Source organism: Schistocerca nitens, chromosome 9, assembly GCF_023898315.1.
Source record: "Schistocerca nitens isolate TAMUIC-IGC-003100 chromosome 9, iqSchNite1.1, whole genome shotgun sequence".
Taxonomy (NCBI): Eukaryota; Metazoa; Arthropoda; class Insecta; order Orthoptera; family Acrididae; genus Schistocerca; species Schistocerca nitens.
In genome coordinates, this window is record NC_064622.1 from 302,022,505 (window position 1) to 302,040,114 (window position 17,610).

Below are 17,610 nucleotides of genomic sequence, written 5' to 3' on the forward strand. Positions count from 1 at the left end.
TCCATGCCACGTCGAGATGCTGCACTACGCCGGGCAGAAGGAGGCCCGACACTTTATTAGGAGGTAACCCACGACTTTTGTCACCTCAGTGTAGATTCCCACTGCAGGAAAATCAGCCGGTCGCTGTGACCGAGCTGTTCTAGGCTCTTCAGTCTGGAACCGCGCTGCTGCTACGGTCGCAGGTTCGAATCCTGCCTCAGGCATGGATGTGTGTTTCATCCTTAGGCTATTTAGAGTTAAGTAGTTTTACGTCTAGGGGAATGATGGCCTGAGATGGCTTCAGTCTGGAACCGCGCGACCGCTACGGTCACACGTTCGAATCCTGCCTCGGGCATGGATGTGTGTGATGTCCATAGGTTAGTTAGGTTTAAGTACAATTTTGGTAAACATTTCTGGAATACAGTGATCAATTAATTGTTATATTTAGATTAAAGTTCAGTCTTGACCACGTTATGTCTGTTTTAATGAGTAACCGGTTTCGGTTTTTTCTATAAAACCATCGTCAGACCCATTGGCTCCTTTGGGCTGGTAGGTGGAGCTCTCCTTGCTGCTGTGCAGTCAACTCACAGCAGCAAGGAGAGCTCCACCTACCAGCCCAAAGGAGCCAATGGGTCTGACGATGGTTTTATAGAAAAAACCGAAACCGGTTACTCATTAAAACAGACATAACGTGATCAAGACTGAACTTTAATCTAAATAGGTTTAAGTAGTTCTAAGTTCTAGGGGACTGATGACCTCAGATGTTAAGTCCCATAGTGATCAGAGCCATTTGAACCATTTTTGAACCTCAGACGTTAAGTCGCATAGTGCTTAGAGCAATTTGAACCAGGAAAAATTGGCCCATCGGGAGAGAAAGAGATCACATCCCGAGAAGACTGCGTCAAAATACATTCCATTTTACATCACCAGCTCTCCTCCCAAATGTTTGGCGGAATGAAGCGTTACGCGTGGTTTGCTGTCAAATTTTGCGATGAAAGAGAAACTTTTATGAATGTGAACCATGTTTATTTTTCTATAGAAACTTTAAAACAACCATGTAATTGTAGAAACGCGATGTTTATAGCATGTGCAAAATGTCGAGACAGGTACTGCTTCCGCAATTTTATGATGAATATTACCCTGGCACGTGTAGATCATCAACAGCACAGTAATGTAAGTAATTTTCTATGCGAAGTTTTCGTATACGCTTGCAATACCTTCCTCGAAATTTATTTGTGGACACAAATTTTTACTTTGTGTTTCCTTTTCATGCCATTTATCAAAATATTAACTGCAATATACTGGGCATTATTTCAGTTTATTTTCGGTATAAGCAAAGTAAAAATTGAAAAAAGAAGCGTTTCTGCGTAGGGACTCGACCCAACGACCCTCGGATCACCATACTATACTCTTTTTGCCGCGTCAGCCACCACCTGGTAACTTTGTTGTCATAAATGGCTTCGTGCCTCGCATGACCAGCGCCATAAATGCCATTTTTTCTAAATGCTTGGTTCTCTGGAGCGCTCACTCCTCACGAAATCGGAGATGATGAGTAGGTGCGGTGCTCTTGTAAGACGAGAAGAAGATGAAATTTGAAAGATCTGTTGTAGAGCCGACAACAACATACAGATTGGAAGGATAGGGAATTACGAAACAGATTAGAGGATCGTAGCAGTACTAGAAATGGACCACCCAAGAATAAAATTGTAAATGGCTGATAGAGCCAGGCAAGACTAGAACTGAGTATGAACGATAGTATTAATTCATGCTCAATGAACAATGTGAGTCACCTGGGTTGTCAATCTCAAACAGTATGGAACCATATGAGGATACTCAGAATCTACTGTCCTCTCAGACAATTTGATTTTTGGGCTCCGGCTCTAAACGGCTCCTGGATCGCACGAAACGCCGTTTATGAATTTTCTTTTATCTAGTTTTTCGTTGCAAGTCTTCGTCCTTTCAACAGAGTGTTCAACTTTGGAAATAAAAAAAGGTCCGCAGGGGTCAAATACGGAGAGTACGGAGAATGAGGCAGCACAGTGATTTCGTTTCTTGTGCAATAGTCACGCACCAACAGGGATGAACGTGCGGTAGTGTTATCTTGATGCAGGAGCCATGAATTGTTTCGCCACATTGCAGACCGTTTCCTTCTCACATTTTCTCGCAGGCGTCGCAGCAAGTCCCGATAGTACCAGCGATTAACAGTTTTTTCCTGTGGCACGAATTCATGATGAACTAATCCTTCAAAGTAAAAGAAAACTATGAGCATGGCTTTGATATTTGACCTGACCTGACGAGCACTTTTTGGTCTTGGAGAACCTTTCCCGACCGACTGTGAAGACTGAACCTTGGTCTCAACATCATAACGCTAGACCCACGTCTCATCAGCAGTTACGATTCTCTTAAAGCTCTTTATTCCCACGAAGTAATGAGTGCTGTAGACAAGGGAGCTCAGATCTATTCCATATTCCTAGACTTCCAGAAGGCTTTTGATATCGTTCCTCACAAGCGACTATTAATCAAATTATGTGCTTATGAAGTATCGACTCAGTTGTGTGACTGGACTCGTGATTTCCTATCAGAGAGGTCACAGTTCGTAGTGATACACGGTAAATCATCGAGTAAAACAGAAGTGATATCTGGCGTTCCGCAAGGTAGTGTCATAGGCCCTCTGCTGATTTACATAAATCATCTAGGTTATAATCTGAGCAGCCCCCTTAGACTGTTTGCAGATGACGCTGTAATTTACCGTCTAGTAAAATCATCAGACGATCAATTCCAATTACAAAATGATCTAGAGAGAATTTCTGTATGGTGCGAAAAGTGTCAATTAGCACTAAACAAAGAAAAGTGCGAGGTCATCCACATGGGTACTAAAATAAATCCGATAAATTTTGGGTATACGATAAATCACACAAATCTAAGGGCTGTCAATTCGACTAAATACCTAGGAGTTACAATTACCAGCAACTTAAATTGGAAAGACCACATAGATAATATTGTGGGGAAGGCGAAACAAAGACTACGCTTTGTTGACTTAGAAGATGCGACAAACCCACTAAAGAGACATCCTACATTACACTTGTCCGTCCTCTGCTGGAATATTGCAGCGCGGTGTGGGATCCTTACCAGGTAGGATTGACGGAAGACATCGAAAAAGAGCAAAGAAGGGCAGCTCGTTTCGTGTTATCGTGCAATAGGGGTGAGAGTGTCACTGATACGATACGCGAGTTGGGGTGGCAGTCACTGAAACAAAGGCGGTTTTCTGTGCGGCGAAATATATTTACGAAATTTCAATCACCAACTTTCTCTTCCGAATGCGAAATTATTTTGTTTGACACCCACCTACGTAGGGAGAAATGATCATCATAGTAAAATAAGAGATATTAGAGGTCGAACGGAAAGATTTAGGTGTTCCTTTTTCCCATGCGCCATTCGAGAGTGGAATGGTAGAGAAGTAGTATGAAAATGGTTCGATGAACCCTCTGCCAGGCACTTAAGTGTGAATTGCAGAGTAACCATGTAGATGTAGATGTAAAGAACATCTCGTTCTCATCTGCGGGATTCAAAAACTGTTCACAGATTGCGAGGCGAAGATATTTCTGGTCTTGACTCATGAGCCGTGGGACGAACTAGGTGGCAACGTGATGCATTCCAAGATGCTGCGTCACAATTTCATGACATGATCACAATGAAATGTTACATTCTTCAGTAATCTCTCGGACAGTCAGTTTTCGATTGGCACGCACAATTTCGTTGACGTCTCTGACATGAGCGTTGTCGGTAGACGTCGAAAGGGGTCCTGAACGAGAGTTATCTTCAACTTCCGTCTGTTCATTTCTAAACCATGTGAACCATTCGAATGCGGCTTAAGCACTCATTATAGCAGGCTTCCTGCATCATTTGATGTATCTGAGTAGAGGTTTTCCTGGCGTTTCACGCAAAATTTAATATACTCCTCTAACTCTGCGATCACGAAATTCCAAACTGTGAGACACAACGCTCTACTCAATACAGGACTAGACAATAACTGACAGACATACAACAACGGAATGGTTGTGCAAGGTTTTTTGAACAAACCTCGTACAGCTGAATTCAGTATGTCCAAAATATTCAAGTTATGGGGAGAGGACCAGTAACTGACTGTACTGCGAGTTCATATCCAGCAGTGGCTCGCAAATGGTAGTTGCAGTTGATGTTGGTTTACAGAAGACCAATCAAATACTTTAATCATAATTTCATTAACCGCTACTACTGATACTGCATCTCCAATCTAATTGATTATGATACATGCTCCGTCAAAACTGACATAGGATTGAGGAAGAAGTTACTGAAAGTGTTATTTGGAGCATTTCGTTATATGGAACTAAGATGTGGACCGTTGAAAATGGAGGAAATCTGGAAGGATTAAGATGCAGTCTAAGATGTGGACCGTTGAAAATGGAGGAAATCTGGAAGGATTAAAATGTAGTGATAGAGAAGGACGAAAATAAATTAACTGGATAGATAAAGTACAAAATGAAGAGGAACTAGGAAGAGATCACTGGGAAATAAGTTGGTTGCTGTTGTGCAGGTGGAGCGCTCACCAAATATCTTGTCTCTCAGTCGCTGTTCAGAATGCGACGAGGACGGACGGAACGTGCTTTCTTGGCGAGAGCCAGCTGATTGTTTGTATTAGGTCTAGTGAGCCGAATCCCTTCAGCGGCTGGTGTTGCGTCAGTGGAAGCGACGTGGCACCGCAAAACAGTTGCCTCTGCCACACTGGACGTGAGCCGAAGACACCGCGACCACTCTGAATAAGTTAAGTGGTTACTTTTTAATATATTCGTGCTTCAAATCACGCATAGTTGAATAATGTTAGCCTGTAATAACATTAAACACAATTCTTTTCGACTGTGTTCTTCTCAGTATCTGGGGTACGGCACAAAGCATTACTACATTAGCTCTTAAACTAAAGTTTAACTCACATCAAGAATCTACGAAACAATGTTTTGCTTGGGAGGAGGGCAGGATTTGCGACCTGGAGGTCCACACTTCTTCCTTTTGGTATCGGGTCATCCTCTTTTTTCATCTAATGGCACTATAATGCCACTTAATTTATTCAATATAATACGTTAAAATTACGTGCATAGTATATACAGGATTTATTTTACAAGTTAGATATCTACACTACTCTACTCTGTTAAGTTTTACTCATCATCTCTGTTTACTCTGAATAAGTTACTATAAAGGAATATACAGTCACAAAATACTACAAATACACTAATATTTTAAATAAGGTTCAACAGTAACCAGCTGTAACAGTCACTGTATTTCTTTATTGCATCAATGCTGACAAATAGCGAATGTTCTAACTTTATAACAGTTGCTTGTTCTACATCATAATACTACTAAAAATGTTGGCTTTGACATTATTAATAATTAGCATAGATATAACAATGAACATTTTTACAATCTTATTACATGTCTTAACATTAAATCCCATGCGCAGTTTCCACAAAGGGCTTCCACACATTTTCTACATTCAATCATATCATAGTAAATTAGCAACTATTACACCAAACTTTAGATGTTTCATAAATTTACAAAATAACATTCGTTCATTGTGCAGTGTGACTTCTCTAATGTGAACTTACATATCACATTCAACTTCTACTGGCTCATTACAATAACTTTACTTCATTTATTGCTCTTCAGTGTCGTTTGCATTGTAACAAGGATAGGCAAACCATAATTTAAAAAAAAATCCGAAACAGCTGTTAAAAATTTCCTAATATCGACTAATCGGTGTAATTACTTGCGACTGCCTTTCTTTTCGGGTTATCGAACTGTTCCACAGTTTTGATACCCATTATAATTGTTAGACCCCATATCATGACAACAGCCAAAATTACAGTAATTAAAATATCAGACCACAACGGAGCAGAAAAATAGGAGAAGAAGTCACATGCATCATTGAATGTATCCTTAGAATCACTGTACGGTGCCACATAGAGTTCATAAAACATTACAGCTGCTTCAGTTGTGAAAACCACGTTGGAAGCACAGTGCTACAAGAAATGAAATGATGGGGTGATGGGAGCTATCAGAACAAGAGTAGAATTTTGGGTGCTGTTATTCACTTCAGTTTCATCGAAACTCCAGTATCCATCAGATTTAGCAAATGTAAGTTTCATAGAGAGAGTGCTTGGACTCTTTGTCTGACACTTAACACGACATTTCCTGCTGTTGTTAAAGTGGGGATCGATATCACATCTGATATTAATTTCATCAGTTCCATGACGAAAGAGGTGGGCATTTGCTGTACAAAAGCATAGATTTCCGATTCCAGAAGCTGTTTTTATTATCGAGTTCAGTTTACTGTTGGCTTCTAACAGCTGTCTCACTTAACGAACATTAGGTTTTAAACACCGTTCTATCCAAGAAGAATGATAAGGTGTATATACGGCAGGTTCACCTTCATTTTTTATTAAACAAACTCTTATTCACTTCACTAATTATGTCATAATGACTCTATAAGAAGTGTGAGCGATATTCTTCAGATCATGCGTCACCCAGCTTAAACATCGAGACACATTTTTCTGCAGTTGGAAAAGTGTAATTAAAGTCCATAACTTCACCGCTTTCATCTTCAGCTCCAATGTTTTCAAAAGAAATCTAACATGAGATGAGCTGATTATATTTTTTAAACTATTGAAACTGTCATCCAAATTTAAACCTCAAAAGTCTTCCATACTTGGATTCTCTTCCAGAAACACCACAGTATGTTTCCATTCACCAGTCTTCTTCGAAAAACTGTCCGAAAACTGTCCAACACTAACTTTTGAAAGAGGAGGTGGAGATCCAGCAATTTTAGTGTTAACTTCATGAGGCTGCCACAGTAACACAATAATGTATTCGGAATTGGTTCCGACAAAGGAAATACAGAGCAGAACCAACGACTCCAGATTTTTTTTCGCAATTTTGAGGGAAAAATATTTTTGGGGGAACTTTTGTGAAAACAAAAACCTTGGGTAGATTTCTGGGGGAGAAAATTTCGGTGCCAGGGTAATAAGGTAAGTATTTTTCATCTGCCTAGCCTTACCACTAACGCCTTCTCTGACATTTAGTTTAAACGACACATACTTAAGTTTTATAGATTTCACTACATGTCACTCTCTTTTCAAAGCAATCGAGGCATCTTTCCTTTTATAGGAGACGCCAGGCTCACCTCAGTGATATCCCTCTGTGACTTCAGTGTGACCGTTTGGGTTGTCTATCTTCTAAGGAGACGCCATTTTGATTTCGTCGTCTTAGTTTTTTAAGAGTTTTGTGTTATAACGTATGTCCTATGAATATATACTGTTTCAAATGTGGAGGATCTCCCAGAAACTCTTCATTATTGGTCTGATTTGTTATAATTAAATGTAATTTAATGACAGATCGGCGTTTAAGATGGTTCAGGAGGTGTAACTAATAAGCATAGGCATTGATTTCACAGCAACGTAGTAGATAGAGTTGTCGAGTTGCGAAATGAGATACTCGTATAGGTTGCGCGCTAATGGCAAATCAATAAAACAAAGGAAAAAGCATAGAGGAAGCAAATGTGACGCCCCTAGAGCAGGTTTTCTTTGTTCATGGTATGTGTTTTTATTTACAAATTAAAAAAATTAGCTTATGTACTATAATTTTTTGATATGTACGACAATTTCATGGCCCTGAACATTTAATTCTACCTCTTCAACCTGCCAACACTGTAGCTTAAAGGAATAGATGGGTTTCAGATATTTGAGGAAAAGTCACTGAAATGGTATCATTTGGGGAATTTTTTTTCTGCCATGGAGGAATTTCGAAAACACTATCTGGAATTGCTGAGCAGAACCACACAATAACTGAACATCATTCCGGCATTTCTCCCCCAGAAATGTCCCCAAGGTTTTTGTTTCCACGAAAGTTCCTCCAGGTAATATTTTTCCCCCAAGATTGGGGAAAAAAATCTGGAGTCGTTGGTTCTGCTCTGTATTTCCTTTGTCGGAATAAATTCCGAATACATTATTGTGGTACTGTAGCAGCCTCATGAAGTTAACAGTAAAGTTGCAGGATCATCCTCTCTTTCAAAGGTAGTGTTGGAAAGTTTTCGGACAGTTTTTCGAAGAAGACTGGTGAGTGGAAACATATTGTGGTGTTTCTGTTCCACAAATCCGTCCCCTTGGCTTCCATAGTGCGATCCTGTCATCCTTTGTGGCTGGTAAAGAGCTAATAACGTTGGAGAACTTCCTATGTGGAGGTTCACTTTGGATGCGTTTCTTTCAAAATATTTAATATTGTAACTGAGCGTCGCTTGTCATATTACTCCTCCACTGGTTTTATTAAAGTGACATCGATTTCTGGTCGTAGGTGATGCAACAAAACCAGCGAAGGGTGAAAAGGCAAGGCTAACAAACAAGTAACGCAGATTTTTCTGTAAAATTATCCAACTTGAACATATTATGAATGTTTACACCGCTCTACCACTCGCACAAGTTGACAGGTTTGCACTGTTAACGACAAGGAGTGAAAGAACGATACACTCACCAAAAACTGTGAATCTCTGAAGGCATTATCCCGTCTCTAAAAAGATCTTACATTATTTAGTTCAAAAGCAGTGATTCTGCGCATCTAATATACAGTTAGTGGGACCAATGCGAATCGAGGATAATTTAAATATTATCACATTTTTATGTACAATCATTATTACTATACTGGACTTTTTAGTAAATAACTGTTCCATTCGAGAAGTCATTTAACATCTGATGTTGTGGTGTTCACGTAATTATGACTGTATCTGACTAGCAACATACCTGTATTACTGAACGGCTCACCTAGCTGATGGTTCAAGTTTGCAATTGCAGGTTACCTATCCAACGGCTTCCTGGGGCAATAAAAATTCATTTTCAATATTTCATAAAACTGTTTAACCAATTAAAAAATTTAAAGTTCTGTCACAATCTGCTCATTAAAGGTATAATCTTATGTTAAAGATTTAACACAGTAAGACAAGTACTACAGTAAGAAACTGCGTATATGGCGTGGGGCAGCGTAGTTCACGACGCGCAAATTACCCAGACTATATTCATCCAGTATTAGAGAATGAGAACTCTTCGCAACTTCTGACAACTTTACACATAATTACAAACCTCTACGAATGTGTATTCGTTGGATGCCCCCACAAAATGATGGAAGGAGAGAAGTTTACCGCTGTTCATGCAGCAAAATTTCAGCATCAGTCAAGGCGATTTAATTTATTACTTCTTTACTACTAACTCTAATCGCAACACGTTTTGCAGACGGTATCCTTGTATACCACTTAGCGTGCCAGCAAATTTATATAATTTTTTGATGCATAGTTCGGGAGATATGACGTCATAAATACTGGGATGCTTAAAAGACCAGCCAAGTACTCGGACCATACTCATCCAGTGTTTCATAATGAGAACATTTAGCGACTTCCAACAAATCTTAAACATAATTTCAAACCTTTTCTAAATGTTTTCTCTCTTACATGCTTTTGTTGTTGTTGTTGTTGTTGTGGTCTTCAGTCCTGAGACTGGTTTGATGCAGCTCTCCATGCTACTCTATCCTGTGCAAGCTTCTTCATCTCCCAGTACCTACTACAACCTACATCCTTCTGAATCTGCTTAGTGTATTGATCTCTTGGTCTCCCTCTACGATTTTTACCCTCCACGCTGCCCTCTAATGCTAAATTTGTGATCCCTTGATGCCTCAAAACATGTCCTACCAACCGATCCCTTCTTCTAGTCAAGTTGTGCCACAAACTTCTCTTCTCCCCAATCCTATTCAGTACCTCCTCATTAGTTACGTGATCTACCCACCTTATCTTCAGCATTCTTCTGTAGCACCACATTTCGAAAGCTTCTATTCTCTTCTTGTCCAAACTGGTTATCGTCCATGTTTCACTTCCATACATGGCTACACTCCATACAAATACTTTCAGAAACGACTTCCTGACACTTAAATCAATACTCGATGTTAACAAATTTCTCTTCTTCAGAAACGATTTCCTTGCCATTGACAGTCTACATTTTATATCCTCTCTACTTCGACCATCATCAGTTATTTTACTCCCTAAATAGCAAAACTCCTTTACTACTTTAAATGTCTCATTTCCTAATCTAATCCCCTCAGCATCACCCGATTTAATTTGACTACATTCCATTATCCTCGTTTTGCATTTGTTGATGTTCATCTTATATCCTCCTTTCAAGACACTGTCCATTCCGTTCAACTGCTCTTCCAAGTCCTTTGCTGTCTCTGACAGAATTACAATGTCATCGGCGAACCTCAAAGTTTTTACTTCTTCTCCATGAATTTTAATACCTACTCCGAATTTTTCTTTTGTTTCCTTTACTGCTTGCTCAATATACAGATTGAATAACATCGGGGAGAGGCTACAACCCTGTCTCACTCCTTTCCCAACCACTGCTTCCCTTTCATGCCCCTCGACTCTTATAACTGCCATCTGGTTTCTGTACAAATTGTAAATAGCCTTTCGCTCCCTGTATTTTACCCCTGCTACCTTCAGAATTTGAAAGAGAGTATTCCAGTTAACGTTGTCAAAAGCTTTCTCTAAGTCTACAAATGCTTAAAACGTAGGTTTGCCTTTTCTTAATCTTAGTAAGGTTAGTATTGCCTCACGTGTTCCAACATTTCTACGGAATCCAAACTGATCTTCCCCGAGGTCCGCTTCTACCAGTTTTTCCATTCATGCTTAACGTCAAATATTTTACACATTAAAACTCATTTGTAAAGTAATCAGTAGTTTGAAGTTGTTTTATGCAGCCGCCTGCGGTGGCCGAGCGGTTCTAGGCAGGTCAGCCCGGAACCGCGCGACTGCTACGGTCGCAGGTTCGAATCCTGCCTCGGGCATGGATGTGTATGATGTCCTTACGTTAGTTAGGTTTAAGTAGTTCTAAGTCCTAGGGGACTGATGACCTCAGATGTTAAGTCCCATAGTGCTCAGAGCCATTTGAACCATTTGTTTTATGCAAGGGAGTTCGATTCTTTCCAGAATCGGGTGTTCTCTGGTTAATAAACAACTGGCCTAAGTTCACTAAGCAGGTAGAAATAGAAATGGCGTGTGACGAGGGCCTCCCGTCGAGTAGACCGCTCGCCTGGTGCAAGTCTTTCGATCTGACGCCACTTCGGCGACTTGCGCGTCGATGGGGATGAAATGATGATGATTAGGACAACACAACACCCAGTCCCTGAGCGGAGAAAATTCTCCGACCCAGCCGGGAATCGAACCCGGGCCCTTAGGATTGACAGTCTGTCGCGTTGACCACTTTTTTTTTTTTTTTTACTCTCATTTTGTTCGTTATTGTTCGTTTCAATTGTTCGTGGCGGACGTCACCTGACGGCCGTTGAAGTTCGTTATTGATCCATTTACTCAGTTTTTTTTATTACAGAGGGCAGCTAACCCTCTGACCAAACACGCTGAGCTACCGTGCCGGCTAGATCACTCAGCTACCGAGGGCGGACACTAAGCAGGTTATAATGACACTGTAGTAAAGTGTTATTAAGCATCGTTCAGACAGAACGCTTATGTGGCGTGTAGAGATGGTGCCAACGCGTCTTCATGTCAGGACGGAGGCGGCCAGTGAAAGGAAGGTGTGGGATGGCATATAGCGACGCCTTAACCAGTGGCTTCTATATGCCAGTAATACAAACTGCTTTGTCAGGACAATCCTTCCTTGAGTGTCTGCATTTGCTTGATCATCGTCATTAGGAACAGCAGGTGCCCCCATTTGACGTCAACAGCCGGATAATCGCATGCTACAGAATTTTCTACGTATTACGTCTATGCCGCTCCTGTATAATTTTCAGTACCACTCCCCACTTCCATTAGATCGTCTTCTCGATCTTCTATTGTCTCTTAGAATCCAGTTAAGAATTTTCTTAATGCGTCCACGAGGATGTGCTGAAAAGTAAGACATCAGAATTTTTATGCTAAATAAAACAAAATTTATTAACATTCCATATCTTTGTTTTTAATGTCTACATATCTCTCTCAACGATAAATCGGTTTGCTGGTACCGTTACCGTAGAATGTCTGTTGACGGAGCCACTACCTTCCCACCTCTGCCTGCGCCGCTTCATCACTCTCAAAAGTGAAGTCCTCTAAGGTGTTCCTTAAGTTCTGGGAACCTATGGAAATCGGATGGGGCCAAGTCGGGACTGTAAGGAGGATGGTCGATGACAATGAACCCAAGGCGTCGGGTTGCTGCAAATGACGCAGCGCTCGAGTGTGGTCTGCCATTATCATGCTGAAGAAGAGGGTGCTCCATGTATGGACTGGCTCTTTGAATCCGTGCTTTCAGTTTTCCTGGGGTTTCGCTTTACCTTGCAGAGTTTATGGTGGTGCCCTTACGCATGCATCCAAAATGCACTTCACCTCGAACGTGCTAAAATACTGTGAGCATGGCTTTGCCTCCTGATGGCATGGTCTTGAACTTTTTTGGCGCCGGTGATCTTATTTAGCGAAACTTCATTGGTGCTCTCTTTTTTCGAGATTAAAATGGTGATTGAGATGAGAATAAAAAATTCGGTGGCATTACTTTTCAGCACACACTCGTGCTATCCATTCACTCGGCTGATGTCCCGCGCACTTCCTTATCAGTTTCTTTCCAATCACAATGACGTCTTCCTTTACAGTTTGTCCCCTTATTCCTTTATTTGTTTTGCTGTCTCTCCCAGTGACTCCCAGATTTCAGCACAGTTCATTGCTGACCTACCAGTCAGACAAGAAAAAACAGTAGTTTGCGGATATTTTAGTGTGGTCTTCTTAAAAGTTTCTGACAGAAAAAACGAACAGTAATCACCAACCGGCTGCTTCAATATGATTTCAGCAGTGACTTTTCCAGCTCACGTGCAGCAAGATTGAAGGACATTGATTGTTGCCATTTTTATAGGCAACAATCCATGAAGTTTCAAGAGTCTGCAGCTGGGTGATATAGAATTTTTGCCACGATGTTTCGACTGACGAGCATTCGGCCACCTTCAGGCGAGTTTTTAGCACTGGAGATTGCTAGTTCACGACGTTAAATTTATACCAAAGCATTGTCGCTGGGACGTATGCGCAAAATCAGCCGCTACATGATGTACTTCTGTCGAGTTTTGCGCCCTCTTCGAATATTGCTTCATCTACGGTGCATACATAATTATGATACTACATACGCGGTCTCTGTCGGGATGCGGACTTGCGGAGTTAAATTTTAGGTATCAAAATAATAAATTAGCTGTCGCTAGACGCCTCATTAGCCGTAAAATGTTTCCTGAGTTCCATACCAGAATGCCTCAGTAATTCTTCACAGCCTTCTTCGGAAAGGCACCAAGCACAATCTTCCTAGCCAGTCGCAGAAAGGCACTAAGTGCTCTTCCAATGAGAGACCTGGAAGTCAGTTCACTGGCTGCCACTCACAAGTTAAAAGTTGTACCCACCAATGAGATTCGTATTATGGAAACGAGAATTGAGTATCGGCCTGATTTGTTCGTAGGAAAGAATGGCATTTGTTCGTTTGACGTTTCCTCTTTTCATATACTGTATGCAAGGTGTCTTTCCTAGGAGTCGTCAGGCGCATTTTCTCTGGTGTTTCAGCAGATATTTGCAATTTAGTTTTTGCAAACAAATACTGCTGATCACGTCTTCCATGCGATGCCCAGCGTGGAGAGAAAGCATCGGTTTGTTTCTAGTTACAAACAAAATGATTTTTAAACTGGAATTTTAGGTGCCAATTCGACAGAGTGGCCCCTAATTAGTCTAGTGCGATACCTGTTATGGATGTGTGTTAACAGGGACGGTAAGACAGGAAGAACAGCCAGTATACCAGCAGCGACGGCACCGCCCTGGTCCACGCTGCTGGAGTTCTGATTACTCTTCGTATTTTACTGTACCTTGGCGGCCGTTCTACTATGGTTACTCATTAAGCTATACGTCTAGCATCTAGAAGCAACAGCCTACGACAGGTCTGGGAGATGGTCTCCCAGGATTTGTGTTACCATGTATTAAGCTATCAGGCATAATCCAACTGGGAACTAATTACATGTGGGGTCCCACAAGGTTCCATTTTAGGGCCCTTACTTTTTCTTGTGCATATCAGTGACCTTTCATCAGTAACATTATCAGATGCCAAGTTCGTTTTGTTTGCCGATGATGCAAACATTGCAATAAATAGCAAATCAAGTATAGTCTTAGAAAGATCGCCTAATAAAATATTTGTGGACATTAATCACTGGTTCCTAGCCAATTATTTGTCACTAAACTTTGAAAAAACACACTACATGCAGTTCAGAACTTGTAAGGGGTGTCCCACGAGTATATGCCTAACATACGGTGACAAGCAGATAGAAGAAGTGGACAGTGTTAAATTCTTGGGATTACAGCTTGATAATAAATTCAACTGGGAGGAGCACACCACAGAACTGCTGAAGCGTCTTAACAAGTCTCTGTTTGCAATGGAAAAGCTGGCATACTATGCTTACTTTCATTACATAATGTCATTTGGGATTATTTTTTGGGGTAAATCATCAAGCCAAGCTAAAGTTTTCCGGGTACAAATACGTGCAGTAAGAGTTATATGTGGTGTGAACTCAAGAACATTCTGCAGAAACCTGTTTAGGGAGCTAGGGATACTAACTACTGCTTCCCAATATATTTATTCCTTAATGAAATTTGTCATTAAAAATATATCACTTTATCAAAGTAACACCTCAGTTCATGGAATCAATACTAGAAATAAAAATAATCTTCACAAGGATTTAAAGTCACTTACTCTTGTACAAAAAGGTGTGCATAATTCAGGAACACACATTTTCAATAACTTGCCAGCAGCCATAAAAAGCTTAACAACCAATGAAATTCAGTTTAATAGAAGCCTAAATGATTTATTGGTGGCCAACTCCTTCTACTCCATTGATGAATTTCTCAGTAGGACCAACTGATTTGTATAGCTTCTGCACCATTTCAGTGCAGTAACGTGTTCATTGTAAATAAGTGTGTGTGTGTGTGTGTGTGTGTGTAAGTACAATCTAACTTCTGCACCATTTCAGTGCAGTAATGTGTTCATTACAAATAAGTATTTTAGTAGTTCTATTACGTGTTTATTACCTCATAAATAAAAAAAAAAACCTTTTTTATTTTAAATTCAGTGCATTAGTGTTTGTAAATGATTCTTTCATATATCGTTCATTAAAAAATGACGATCATTCCACTTGGGACCTGTGGAAGGTACATTAGGTTATTTGTTTCAGTTGTAAATATTTGTTATGTATTATTTTTTTCTGACATGTTCCACCTCCTCACTATGGGTCAATTGGAATGAAAGTAAGTCTAATCTAATCTATGGCCTCCTCTAAACAGTGCCCTTACGTGATAGGCGAAAATGCGCCTGTAGCCAACATAACTGAGAAGGTGGGTGCTAACAGATCCTGTTACCCATATTGATGTGGGTTTCGGCGGTTTGAAGGCTAGGTTGCAGAACCTGTTTGGGCCCCAACTCTCCGAAGTATGTGGCGAATTGGTGTCCCTGCGCGACCGCATGCTGCTAGTCATATTTGAACCTCATAGCTCCAAATTTTAAGATAGCCCACCACCTTGGGGAATTTTAATATTAATTAAACAGTGAAAAGGAAAAACATTCAGCCCCCTCCACTCAATAGTACGCGCGGCGGCATGATATCGATATGGTTTGTAGGTCGGAGAAAATTAGTGTCGACATTCAAATTGAATGATTCAATTAATAAAATTTTTAACGAATGGCTGTGCATACCGCTATTTAATCATGATATTGGCGACACTGGTTTAGTATGCGCTCTAGCTAAAGTGCCCTCTGCTGGCATTAGTTTCTTGTACAAATACCAGACGCAATCTGCGTGTTACCAGCACGTACCATGTACTCACATGTTTAACTTGGCGACGATTTACATCAGAATATTTTAATCGTATGTATGGCTACTATACGGGACTATAAGCATTTTATAGTTTTATATTTTATGCACCACTAGGACTTGTTAGATTTAGCGTTAACTAATTGTAGCTCTCGCTTACACAATACTTACTTTTGTAACAGATCCGAAGATCGCGGTAGCCGAAACCGGTAATAAAGTGTAAGAAATCTGTGTGATCAAGACGGACGTGTAAAAATAAAGTGCCAAAAAATGATTGCGGACTCATTTACAGACTTTATAATTAGTCACTTGATACGTCCGTGCTCGGTATGAATCTGCTCGTCATCTCGCCAGCAATGTGAATGTGGAACCGGATTTTCTGTATTAATTTTACGTCACTCTCTCTCCTTCTGGCTGCCACTGGGAACGAAAGTCTTTAAAGTGGCTTCGTTACGTGCTGGATCTGTCCAAGAAAAGTCTATGGGTTGCATCGTGAACAGAAAGCATGAAAGGTACCATTTTTTAAGTAGTTTGGTGACTTGATTACTTGATTTTTAAGCATACACTGTCGCCTGTGGGGGGTATTTTTTGCGAGAAATATTTGTCATCATTCGTTATTCTTGTTTGAATGTCTTTAATTAGTATCATCTCTTAATATTAATCATCCTTACAGATACTGTATATCACACTGAATTTATCTTGAATTTATCCAGTCTTATGACTTCCTTATTCTCAAGCCACTGAGAACTTCGGCATTCTAGTCTAGGCACAAAAGTTCACTATTAAATAAGAAAACGCCTAGTCACAAGCATGGACGAAAAACTGGACTAAGAGCTGCCAACAGGCAGTCAATGAAAGGTAAACATCGGCATTACAATGACAGGGGCGACAGGCGGATAACAGAGTATTGTGAACGGTAGTGGTTTAACAATGGCAGCACGTTCAAATGTTTCCGCTCAATACTGAATGTGCCGAACTGCGTCTACTGTTTTGATTCGGTTGCTCCCACAGACTGGTTTCACTTAAAAGAACGAAAGAATAGTATAAGGGGCGTTCAAATGAAACCCGGTCACTAGTGTAAAATAATGGTAATGATTTTATTAACTCAAAAATGTAGTTATACACAGTACACACACTCAAAAATATTCGCCAGAACTATTGGCACATTTATCCCATTGCGACACTAGCCGGTCGATTCAATCCATGATGAAGTTAGTAGGCTACTGTCGGATCCAGGCCTGGACTCAGTCACACGCTTCGCCGTCCGTTGCGAATCGATGTCCGCGAATACCCAGTAACCGATGAATCTCGTCCTCGGTGTCCAAAACTAAAGCACTCACTTCCGCAATCATTTTCGGTGTGATGACACGATGAGCCCGTCCGGGACGAGCATCGCCTTCTAGTGACTCGCGCCCCTCAAGGAATCGTTTGCGCCATTCCAGAACACTTGAACGACTCAGACTGTACTCACTGTACACAGCCTTCATCCGTCAATACATTTCACGGCCTCCAACTCCCTCCGCCGCCAAAAATCGAATGACTCCTCATTGTTCCTGCTTACTCGCCTGCATTGTAGGTAGCGGACGATAGCTTGTGTGACCACCTTCTCTTCGGCGTGGAAACCACACTAGCGCTAAACAACATCAAATAGTGCGCAAGCGTCTGTCTGTCTACCAAAAGATGGCGCCACCATACCCACAGTTACGTGGT